This window comes from Sturnira hondurensis, unplaced genomic scaffold, assembly GCF_014824575.4.
Source record: "Sturnira hondurensis isolate 20B ecotype Veracruz unplaced genomic scaffold, ASM1482457v3 Scaffold0024385, whole genome shotgun sequence".
In the NCBI taxonomy this organism is placed as follows: Eukaryota; Metazoa; Chordata; class Mammalia; order Chiroptera; family Phyllostomidae; genus Sturnira; species Sturnira hondurensis.
Window position 1 is genome coordinate 1,957,948 of NW_028097016.1, and position 11,575 is coordinate 1,969,522.

The window sequence follows — 11,575 nt, forward strand, 5'->3', positions numbered from 1 at the left end:
GGGGTCAATGTGAGCTCTTACACTTACATCAGGGAGGAGCAAATGTAAACACTAAGCCACACAGAATAAGTCACCTCATTTCCAATTCAAACAGAAGATTGAGTCTAACTGACTCTGCCAACAGGAACGTTTGTTTCTCCTAAGTGCTAACAGAGTGTGCTTCTGAATTTGATTCTTGCCTCACTGAGATTTCTATCAGTTAAGATAAGATCATTACTTCTCAGTCACTTAATTTACTGTTTCATGATCACCTCTGAGTCACTGTTATTGTGATGTTAAAACCCTAATAAGGGATATTGGAACTCAGGGTAGAGGAGGATGGCAGGTGGGGATGGGTGTTACTTACCCAGGGCATGCAGGGTCTTTGGACTCTCTCCTCAGCAGGATGCACAGGCACACATTGGCCCTCAGGTCTCAGGATGACATCCCAGGAGTTGCCTAGGGCTTTGTCTTCAAACTGGTGAACACACACTAGGAGGATGAAAACTTCTAAGGCACAGGGAACTTGCTGTGTCTTGCTCCTCACAGCTGGCAGGGCTCCACTCTGGGCAATCTCTGTCCCAGACCGGAGATGCTGGGAGGGGAACTGAGCCAGTGAGAGAGGTGACTCAGACAAAGCAGGGCCGCATGCTCTGTTAATCATGAAAGTTGATATGTGACATTATCTTGAGTTTAACAATCTTTCACTAAAAAGTTATGACTGGGATTATTGGTGCCCCTTAAACTGTGTGACTCACCCTACAACTGGCTATTGTCCTGTTCTCTTGTTCCCACCATGACCTACAGACAGTCAGATCCAGGGGACACGCATATGTTTCACAGGAATAAAGCAAAGCAGGAGATGTTGAGATTGGACCTCAGCCCTCCTCCCTTTGCCAGTCCCCAGAGTCCTATCTTCAGGCAAAAGTTATGGACACCCTTCTGCTCATACCCCCGCCAGTCCCTCTTCCTTTGCAGGTAATCTCCTCACCCAGAATGACCCCTGACCTTTCTTGGGGCAATTCTGCTCCCTGCAGGATTGACTTTTCCACCAGGCAAAACCACCAAAGTGTTATAATTTCTTGACAATATTGACCTATTGTGAGCATTGCAATAACAAATATGTACCAATGAATCTTGTGGGGTCTGTTTGTCTATTTTTAAATTATATTTTATTGATTATGATATTACAGGCATGCCATTCTTTCTTTCTCTCCTTTATTTTCCTCTGCCCAGTACTCCTAACCCCTCCAGCATCACCCCCTTAGTTCATGTCCATGAGCTGTACATACAAGTGCTTTGGCTTCTTCATTTCCTGTGCTATTCTTACCATCCCCCTGTCTATTTTGTACCTACAATTTATGCTTCTTATTTCCTGTACCTTTCCCCATTCTTGCTTCTCCTCCTCCCTGCTCATTACCCTCCTTGTGGTCTCCATTTCTATGATTCTGTTCCTGTTTTAGTTGTTTGCTTAGTTTTTTTTTTTTTAGGTTCAGTTGTTAACAGTTGTGCGTTTGTTGTCATTCTACTGTTCATAGCTTTGACCTTCTTTTTCTTAGATAAGTCACTTTAACATTTCATATAGTAAGAGGTTGATGATAATGAACTCCTTTAATTTGACCTCATCTGGGGAGCACTTTATCTGCCTTTCTCTTCTAATTGATTGCTTTGCTGGATAGAGTAGTCTAGGTTGTAGGTCCTTGCTTTTTGTGACTTTGAACACTTCTTTCCAGCCTTTTTTGCCTACAAGATTTCTTTGAGAAACCAGCTGACAGTCTTATTGGAACTCTTTTGTAGGCAACTCTCTTTTTTTACCCCTAGTGCTTTTAAGATTCTTTCTTTATCTTTAATCTTGGGCAATGTGTTTTGGTGTGGTTCTATTTGTATCCAGGTTGTCTGGGACACTCTGAGCTTCCTGGACTTGTATGTCTATTTCCTTCACCAGATTGGGGAAGTTTTCTGTTTTTATTTTTTCAAACAAATTTTCAATTTCTTATTCTTCCTCTTCTCCTTCTGGCATCCCTATGATTTGGATGTTGGCAGATTTGGAGATGTCCCAGAGCCTTCTTATACTTTCCTGTTTTTTTTTTTTTGAATTCTTGTTTCTTCATTCTCTCTGGCTGAATGTTTCTTTGTTCCTTTTGTTGCAAATGATTGATTTGAGTCCCAGTTTCTTTCCCTGAACTGTTGTATATTTTTCTTTATTTCACTTTGTATAGCCTTCACATCTTCCTTTATTTTGGGGCTGTACCCAATAATTTCAGTGAGCATCCTGGTTGCTAGTGTTTTGAATTATGATAGGTACTATGTCCTGGTCACTTAGTTCTATTCTAGAGGTTTTTTTTTGTGTGTGTGTGTGTGTCTTAACTTATTTAGTTTATTTTTTTAAAATATAATTTTTATTTAATTCTTGTTCAAGTACAGGTTTCTGTCTTATATTCCCAACCCTGCCCACCCCCCACCCCATGCTCCCCGCCTCCCTCCACTTTCCACCCCCCACTATTCTAGAGTTTTGATTGGTTCTTTAATTTGGCCCATTTTTCCTTAAAGTATATTTTATTGATTATGCTATTACAGTTTTCTCATTTTTTCCTTTTATCCCTCCTCCACCTTGTACCCCCAACCCTCCAGCATTCTCCCCCTTAGTTCATGTTCATGAGGTATACACATAAGTTCTTTGATTTCTCTGTTTCCTATACCATTCTTAACATCTTCCGGTCTATTTTATCCTATTAATTATGCTTCTTATTCCCTGTACCTTTCCTCACCCCATTCTTCCTCTCCCCACCCCCACTGAAAACCCTCTATGTGATGTCTATTTCTCTGATTTTGTTTTTGTTCTACTTATTTGCTTAGTTTTTGTATTTTTAGGTTCAGTTGTTGATAGGTGTGAGTTTGTTGTCATTTTACTGTTCATAGTTTTGATCTTCTTTGACCCATATTTTCTCCTCTAGGCACACTGGTTATTGTTGTCAGGGACAAAGTCTTAGGTATTCTCCAGGGTGGGGCGACCCACATGGCTGTGTTGTGGAGCTGTATGTGGGGGAGGGGACAGAGAGGGAACAATGGCACTTGCTTGGCTCTTGGCACACTTTCAAGAGACTGGCAGTTTCTCCCACTGCCACAACCCCACCCCATTCCCAGATTTTTACAGCCAGAGGTTCTGAGGACTTATTTCTAGAATCCTGGGTTTTGTGGGCTGTCTTGCCTCTGAGTTGTTCCACTTAGTTTATCCTCTGGCAAATGTGGGACCACCTGGTCCACCAGTGGTCGCCTTGCTATGCAGCTTCTCTGCCCCAGCTGCCCATGTCTGCTGCTCCCACCAGTCTAGTTGATTGTTGCTTCATTAACTCCTTGGTTGTCAGGCTTCCATTCAGTTCCATTTTCTGGTAGTTCTGGTTGGTTTTTGTTTTTAAATAGGTTGCCTCCTTCTTCTGATTGTGTGAGGACATGAAGCATATTCACCTATGTCTCCATCTTGGCCAGGACTTTTATTTTTCTTTATATCAATGCATAGAAGAGGCTGAAAGTACTAAAGACTCAATAGGTCACAGTAGATAATATCTTCCACTTCTTCACAGCACCTCCAGGTTGGTGACAATATTAGGCCCAGACAAAAGGACCATGTCCCTGGATCCACACCTCACATTTTAACATTTTGCTTATACATTCCTTATGCACATACTTGTTTATTAGGTACTCATGGTCACTGCTCAGTCTCAGTGCTTTGTATGTACATGTAGAAGTTTGCCTTTGCTCACTGATTGACCATGGGCCATTTGGAGAGGACTCCATATGTCTGCAGTTGCACTGGACATGTGGAGGGAGCAATGAAGGCCTGTGATGGGGAATCAGAAGGAGAAGTATGACTGCAGTCACAGAAGTGGCCATGCTCTCATTAGACTGGTTACTGGCTTGAAAGGGAAGAAAGATCTCAGGATCCTGAACAATGTCAGCTAAAAGGGACCCCAGAGCAAGAGTGCAGAACCAGAGGTCAACCCCTGGATTGGGCATTCTGGAATGCCCCCCAACTCCTCACACTTGTCTCCAGGACCAGGTTGGCCCCAGGTAACTCAGGACCCACCCAAGGTGCCCCAGTGCAGTTAGGGGGCTGTTTGTGTGTTCACGTGTTTCCTGCATACCTCTTTTGTTGCATGCTATAGTTGGGGGGGTGTCAGTTAGAGGACACTTACCCGCATCTCCTAGAAAAGACACCGTGAACAATGTGGGTTGTGTTGACCCACCAGCAATGGCTGGAGAACAAGGTTGAATGAAGTATTAGAATTAGTGTAGGAGACGGGGTCAGGGATGCACTGGCACCAGAGTACTAGTGCCAAGTGGTGGCTTGTGTGGACCCCACATGTGGGGGCTGACTCCTGAGAAACTGTCCATGCCCATATGTCTGATCCACACCAGTGAAAATGCACGAGGCCGGGAGGGAAGAGAGTAAAGCTCCATAAATGGACCAGGGAATGAACATTTTTGTGAAAAGAATCCAAGTAATGTGAGGGGAATGGGAAGGTGTGAAAGCACCTTTGAGGCATAAGCTGCCCAATGCACACCCTGCCTGACGCCCCCTGGGAAGCTCTCCAGTAACCCATACAGGCAGGCTCAGTGGGGGCACATGATTCAGGAGGTAAGACGGGGAATTGATGAGCCACCACTTGGCTTAGAGGGGTCATCGCAGGTGCCTAACTGTCCCAAGAAGAAAACCCAACATAGTCAGAACCCAAGTGTGGAAAGTGGACCTTCAGGCAAGGCTCAGTGCCATGTCAGGAGGAGGAGATGACATTCATTTGCTGTTTAGAGAAAGCTTATCCTATAGGGGTTCATCTGTGGGGGGAGAATTTTCTCTTAGGGGTGTGAATCGAGGGAGAGGATCTTTGTCAGCACTGGGTAGAATCCTCAGTCTAGGACAGAGAATGCAGAGTGTGGAGCTAGGCCATGCTGAGAGGGCACAGCATTGATGCGAAACCTGCCATGGACCAAGGCACCTGAGCAGGCCCCATCAGTAGGACCTGAGAGCTTTTCAGCACCCCGATTGTCCTGAGGGTGGGGATGAGGGAGTACACTCACATGGTGGAGGCAGGATCAGTGTTGAGCTGTGGGTGGTGAAAGAGAAGATACTCTTCAGAGTTTCAGCACTTTGCCCTTTAGTTCTGTAAACAATTATTGTGTGCTGGTGTGTGTACATGTGCATGTATGCAAGCAACTCATGTGTGACACGAGTCTCCCTAAGCCTCCATTTTATTCAACAATGAAGAAACAACTTTAGTTTTGCAGAGACTTTATTGAAATGGAAATGTATGTGAAGTTTCAACAATTGTCTCACATTTGTAGATCAAAAGACAAGGACATAAAGCTAAGCTGTGGCTTCTACCTGTGAACAGTCAATTTCTGCATAATCTCTGAGGTCGTGTGGAAGTTAGTTCCAAGCACACCAAAAGCTACTATATATTGCTTGTGGGAAAAGAAAAACAGAGACACCACATACATCTTACTTGTTCTTACCAAGGAACATCCTGAAGAAAAAACATGCCTCCTCTTTGTACTCCTGGATTTGTCCACATGCATTGACAGGAAGCTGGTTCTGGAAGAGAAGTTAGAATCATCTCATTTGTTCTATGGTTCAGGTGACCAATCCCAAAGGGTGCTGGTGCTGCCAGATCTTGTCCCTACCAAAGATCCCTTGATTATTTTATCTTCATGTTTCCTTTTCTTTAAATAACATAGCCAACAATATGCTGTGTTTCAGTTTTTAGTACCTCAGCCCCAAAATGAAGGAATGTGAAGTTTTGAGTTTCTGCAGGTTAGAAGAAGAGCCAACAGCCCCGTGCCCAAATCCCCACAGCTCCTGTGGTTGACAGCACATTGCAGGTGTGTGCTCCTTGTGATTTGTCTGACCAAGCTTTTAAAGAAAATTTCCATCATATTGAATTGAAGGGACTGATAATTAAAAATTTTTAGTTACAGTAAACATACATACAAATGTTACCCTTTCACCACTTTCAATGCACAGCTAATTGTGTGAAGAACATTCGTTCGGCAGTGTAACTGATCTCCAGGACCTTCTCATCTTGCTGATGTGCAGCTGCAGACCCTTATCCCCTGTCGGTTTCCTCTCCACCCAACCTGGAGACCACTCCTTGATCTCTGTGTCTATGGCTACTCTACAAAGTGTGATATTTGTCTTTTGATGAATGGCTCATTTGTTTTTCCATAGTTCCTCAAGGTTCATTTATGTTGTCCTGTGTCAAGAATTTCTTAGTGATGTGCACTTTCCCCTTTGTGCTGTGGCAGGATGTCCAGGTGGTCACCCTGGAATGTTGTAAATGGTATGTCAGGGCAGGGAATGAGCAGTAGAAAACTACACAGCATCTGTCATACATGGAAAGATTGTCACGTGTGAAACCACTGATTTCTAATCTCAGCTTTCCCGCCGCCCGGGGGGATTCACAACCACGGTTTCTATGTATCACTCTGGGGCCTTTAATTCACAGTCAAGGAATCCAAGCACCGATGCCAGGAAACCTAGGTTGCTTGACAGTAAACTGAAGGTTGTGTTAATAAGATGAAAGGAATCTCTTTGACAAGCATGACAATCACGTGCTTTGAAAGAGTTGTCACAAATTGAGAGCGTGTCCTGTCCTGCAGTTGAAAAGCAGTTAAAGATACACCAAAATTACCTTCGTCTCTGAGACATTCTCCAGATTTTTTTTGGCTCTGATGGAGAAAGCATTTCTTCATGAATGTGAAGGCCTTTTCAGTTTCTTCACCTGGTAAGAACTCTTGTATGTTATCGATGTATTCAGTCACATCCACATTAGGATCAATGGCCATATTGACCACATCATTCAAAATATTGCAGCCAATCCCTGGGATGAAAGCATGCAAACCTAGGCTTAGTGACACAGGTATAAGCTCTATGTGGGGCCTGACTGTGATGCTGTCATCTTCTTACCTCCCTGCAGGGACATATGCTCAGAGAGGCAGTGGGAAGGGTTTGAGTCCTCAGTTCTAGGGGAGCCAACTCAGAACCTAGGATTTTCTTTTAGCCTTAAAACATCTACCTCCTTGCCTCTGCTCCCACTTGCCCCCATGTACACACAGCGCTGACACTAGACAATGGGCTGCTCTGCTTGGGAGTTGGGGAGCAGCAGCACTTGCACAGGGGCCTCAAGCATAGCCCTCCTGCAAAGCTGGTGCCCTGTTTGGGCTCACCTGCATAGCAGTACAGGGAGAGGGTGGTCAGCATAAGGACCATTAGCAGCTTCGTGATTCAGGCAGCTCCTGTGGGCTGGTTACTCCAAAGTGGCAGGAAGAAGGACCCTCTGTTGGTGGTGAGTGTCCATAATGCAGCCTTTTATTCTCCTGGTGGCTGCCCTAATCCCCCCCATGGATGATGGGATGAATCACCGGGTACACCTGTTCCTGGACCAGGGAGGTACTGGGAGACTCTCCCAGACCCAGCCTGCCTGGGCTCTGTTCATAAAATCTGAGAGGACAGAGTTTTGAAAACCCTCAAAGGTTTCAGAGCTGCAATAATGCTGAGGATGTTAGAAGAAGTTAACGTCAAAGTGCTTGCTAAAGTAATCAGGCAAATGACAACCTTGTGACCCTCTGTTGTCATTCCTGTTGCTTTCTTATTGTTGTGGCCCTCAATATCTCTTCCCCTTTCTCCAAACTTCCTCCCCTATGCTTCCTCCTTCTCATTCCCCTTCAACTCTTCCTTCTCCTCCACCACCCTACTGCCCTCCTTATTTCCCCCCACTCTGTTAATCCTCTTGTTTCTTTTTTACCTCTTCAGGGTACAACACTCTTCACATTCAGTCTCTGTTCCACTTGATTCTCCAAACACCTGAGTTGGGTGAAATTCCACGTGCTGCTTCTGGAGGACAGACTTTCCTCACCCACAGAGTGCAATACAAGTGCTTTGGTGGGGAAATAGAAATAATTTCTCACCTTCTTTGAAGGTTGGTTTCACAAAAACTCTCACTTAGGTCAACTTCAAAATATAAAGAATGAATTCAGAATTAAGTTTAGTTTTTGCTAGTTTTTTAGGGTTTTTGTTCCATTGTTTCAAAGGATGATGTGAGAAGTATGATTACAGATGCTCCGGGTGTGGGCATGGGGATGGGATAAATGTGCTGTGAGAGAGTTATAACCTGTGATCCCTCAGGTATAGATTTGAACCTCAGATGCAACCTCTAATCATGCTGTGTTCTTGGGCAAGTTACAGTGCTGGTTTCCAAGGTTCCTTTTCCTCATTTCTGAAGTGGGCATACATGATCCCATGCCTAGTTTTATAAGGTTGAGTGACATTTATGTCAAGAGCCTATCACAGGGCTGAAAACGAAGTAGTTAGGACTAAATCGGAGGTTTCATTCTTCCATTCGTCCATGCACCCTTCCATCTATCTATCCATCATCCATCCATCCACTCATTCATGTATTCATCCATGGTCCTAATAACCATGAATCTCCTAGGAGGGGCGCCATGCTGCATGTCACAGATTCCATTAGGAACAAGTCAAGCAGGACCTTGCACTTGTGTAGGTTCCCTCTAACTGGAAGTAACAAACAAGACTGCAATTGAATAGGAGAGAGAGGGAAAGTGGTTGTGTCAAGAACAACAGAATAACCACAAGGGCAGCATCTTTTAGGAGGCCCAGGGAAGCTTTTGGACTGGGACTTTTCAGCTCACCTGAGTGAATGGTTAATTTCAGGGGACCTTCCGGGGCAAGTTGTGTAAGCAGAGGAAATAGCAATTACACAGGTCCTAATTGTAGGTGGCACTTGGCCAGCTGTAGAAAGCAGGCAACGTGTCTCTCTTGGTTTCAGTGAGGGACAGGACAGCCTCCTGGGACAGAAACACCACATCAGCCTAAGCAGGGATAATATGAAGGAACAAGAGAAACAAAGTTGGCTGACAGTAAAGAGAAAAGAAATGGGTGAGAGCACCTGGGAGATGCACCAATGGTCAATCATCTGTGGATGCATTGTTCTCTGTCATGATTGTTGGAGACTCATGTCTTTCCATCATTCAGCTGATCCAAAGTTGTCAAGAACAATATGAATTTGGGAAGAAGCTAGAAATTGGAAGAAAGACATGTTCTTACATCTGTACTTTCTTTCCCTTGTCCTATTTTGGCGATCTTCATTCTAAAGTCAAGGGACAGACTTTCATAAGGAAATGGAAAGCCAAGACTCATTGAACAGGCCTTGGTTAGGGTTCTGCCAGGTGCCCAGTGGTCTGGTCCTGCCCTGCTGTCTGTTGGAATACTGGACCCTGCCCAGGTTTTGTCCTCAGCAAAAGCAATCCCACATCCAGTACAATGACATGTGTGTTTCTTCATCTCTGTGTCTTCTGCATAGACCATGGTGACCATTCCTGGTGTGTCAAAGGACTATAACTCCACTCACAAAAAACACATTTATTTTTTTAAATATATTTTATTGATTATACCATTACAGTTGTTCTATTCCCCCCTTTTCATTCCCCTCCCCCCGCACACTCCCTTCCCCACCATTCTCCCCCCTTAGTTTATAACCACGTGTCTCAAGTTCTTTAGATTCTATATTTCCCCCACTATTCTTGCCCTCCCCCTATCTATTTTCTACCTACCATCTATGCTATTTTCTGTACCTTCTCCCCCCTTCTCCTCCTCCCACTCCCCTGTTGCTAACCCTCCATGTGTTCTTCATTTCTATGGTTCCATTCCTGATCTAGCTGTCCTCTTGGTTTGTTTTTGTTTTAGGTGTGGTTGTTAATAACTGTGAGTTTTCTGTCCTTTCACTGTTCATATTTTTCATCTTCTTTTACTTATATAAGTCCCTTTAGCATTTCATATAATAAGGGCTTGGTGATGATGAATTCCTTGAACTTGACCTTATCTGAGAAGCACTTTATCTGGCCTTCCATTCTAAATGAAAGCTTTGCTGGATAAAGCAATCTTGGCTGTAGGTCTTTGGATTTAATGACTTGGAATACTTCTTTCCAGCCCCTTCTTACCTGTAAGGTCTCTTTTAAGAAATCAGCTGACAGTCTGATGGGTACTCCTTAATAGGTGACTGTCCCCTTATCTCTTACTGCTTCTAGGATTCTTTCCTTCATTTGAATCTTGGCTAATGTAATGATGATGTGCCTTGGTGTGTTCCTTCTTGGGTCCAACTTCTTTGGCACTCTCTGAGCTTCCTGGATTTCCTGGAATTCTATTTCCTTTGCCAGACTGGGGAAGTTCTTTATTATTTGTTCAAATACGTTTTCCACTCGTGGCTGTTTCTTTCCCCCTTCTGGTGCCCATATAACCCAGATGTTGGAACATTTAAAGATGTCCTGGAGGTTCCTAAGCCTCTCCTCATTTTTTTGAATTCTCATTTCTTCATTCCTTTCTAGTCGAATGTTTAGTTCTTCCTTCTGTTCCATTCCATTGATTTGAGTCCCAGTTTCCTTTCCATCGCTATTGGATTCCTGGACATCTCCCTTCATTTTAATTAGTTTAGCCTTCATATGTTCCTCTAATTTGTGACTATAATCAACCAGTTCTGTGAGCATCCTGATAAACAGTGTCTTGAATTGTGCTTCTGAGAGGCTGACAATTTCTCGGTCGCTGAGAGTTATTGGCTCTGGGACTTTGAGTTCTTCTTGTGCCATCTTTTGGGCTGTTCGTGCCTGTTCCATAGCAGGATCGGAGCCCTAAGGTATTTACTAGCTCAGGGCAACTAAGTCGCTGGGTTGTGACGCTGTATGTGAGGGCGGGGTCAATGAGGGACTATGGCGTCCTGTCTGCCCCCTGCCGCCGAGGCCCGCCTGCTGCCTCGGCCCTCACTGGTGCCGCAGCTGCTGCCGTCACCGGGCCCACACGTTTCATCCCACTGCACGCGAGTGTGCCACCGCTGTCAGCCCTCGCCCCCTGGGGCCTGTGTGGTCTGTCTCACTGTGCGAGAATGTGCGACCGCGGTCAGTCTGCCCCGCACCCCAACTGGTTCTGGGCTGTCTGTGTGCCTAGGTCGGGGGACCTGTCCTGCCGGACCCTGCTTGCTGCTGGCTCCGCCCCTCTTACTGTCCCCATTGAACGGTTAGATGTAGTCAGACTTCCGTATAATTCAATTTTCTGTCCTTTGGCTGTGTCTTTGTTTCTCCAAACCTTTGTTGTATTCAAACTTGGTTGTGGGAGAAGGCACAGTGTTTCCACCTATGCCTCCATCTTGGCGGAAGTCTACCAAAAAACACATTTAAAATCAAGTGTTTTTAAGCAGCAATAGAAGAATCCAAAAGGTGTGAATGCTTATATTGCTCGCCTGTTCTTTTCTCTTCCCAATGTTACTTTGATTCAGGTTTCCAAATTAAATTGAGAAACTGCAGGAGTGAGGTAGACTTTTGTTCCTATGTTGGTATGATATTTACTGATCACATGCTATGACAAGCCATGCTGAGGAGGAGAACTATTCAGATTTTACCCTGGATAGCTTGGGTCATGGGGGACATGTACATGTGCAGTAAGTAAGAATCATATTGGGCCTGTCCTCAGGCTCAGTGAAGATCTGAGTTATACTCACACTAATATTTTTGTCATCTGAGGTCTTGCCAGGCTGAA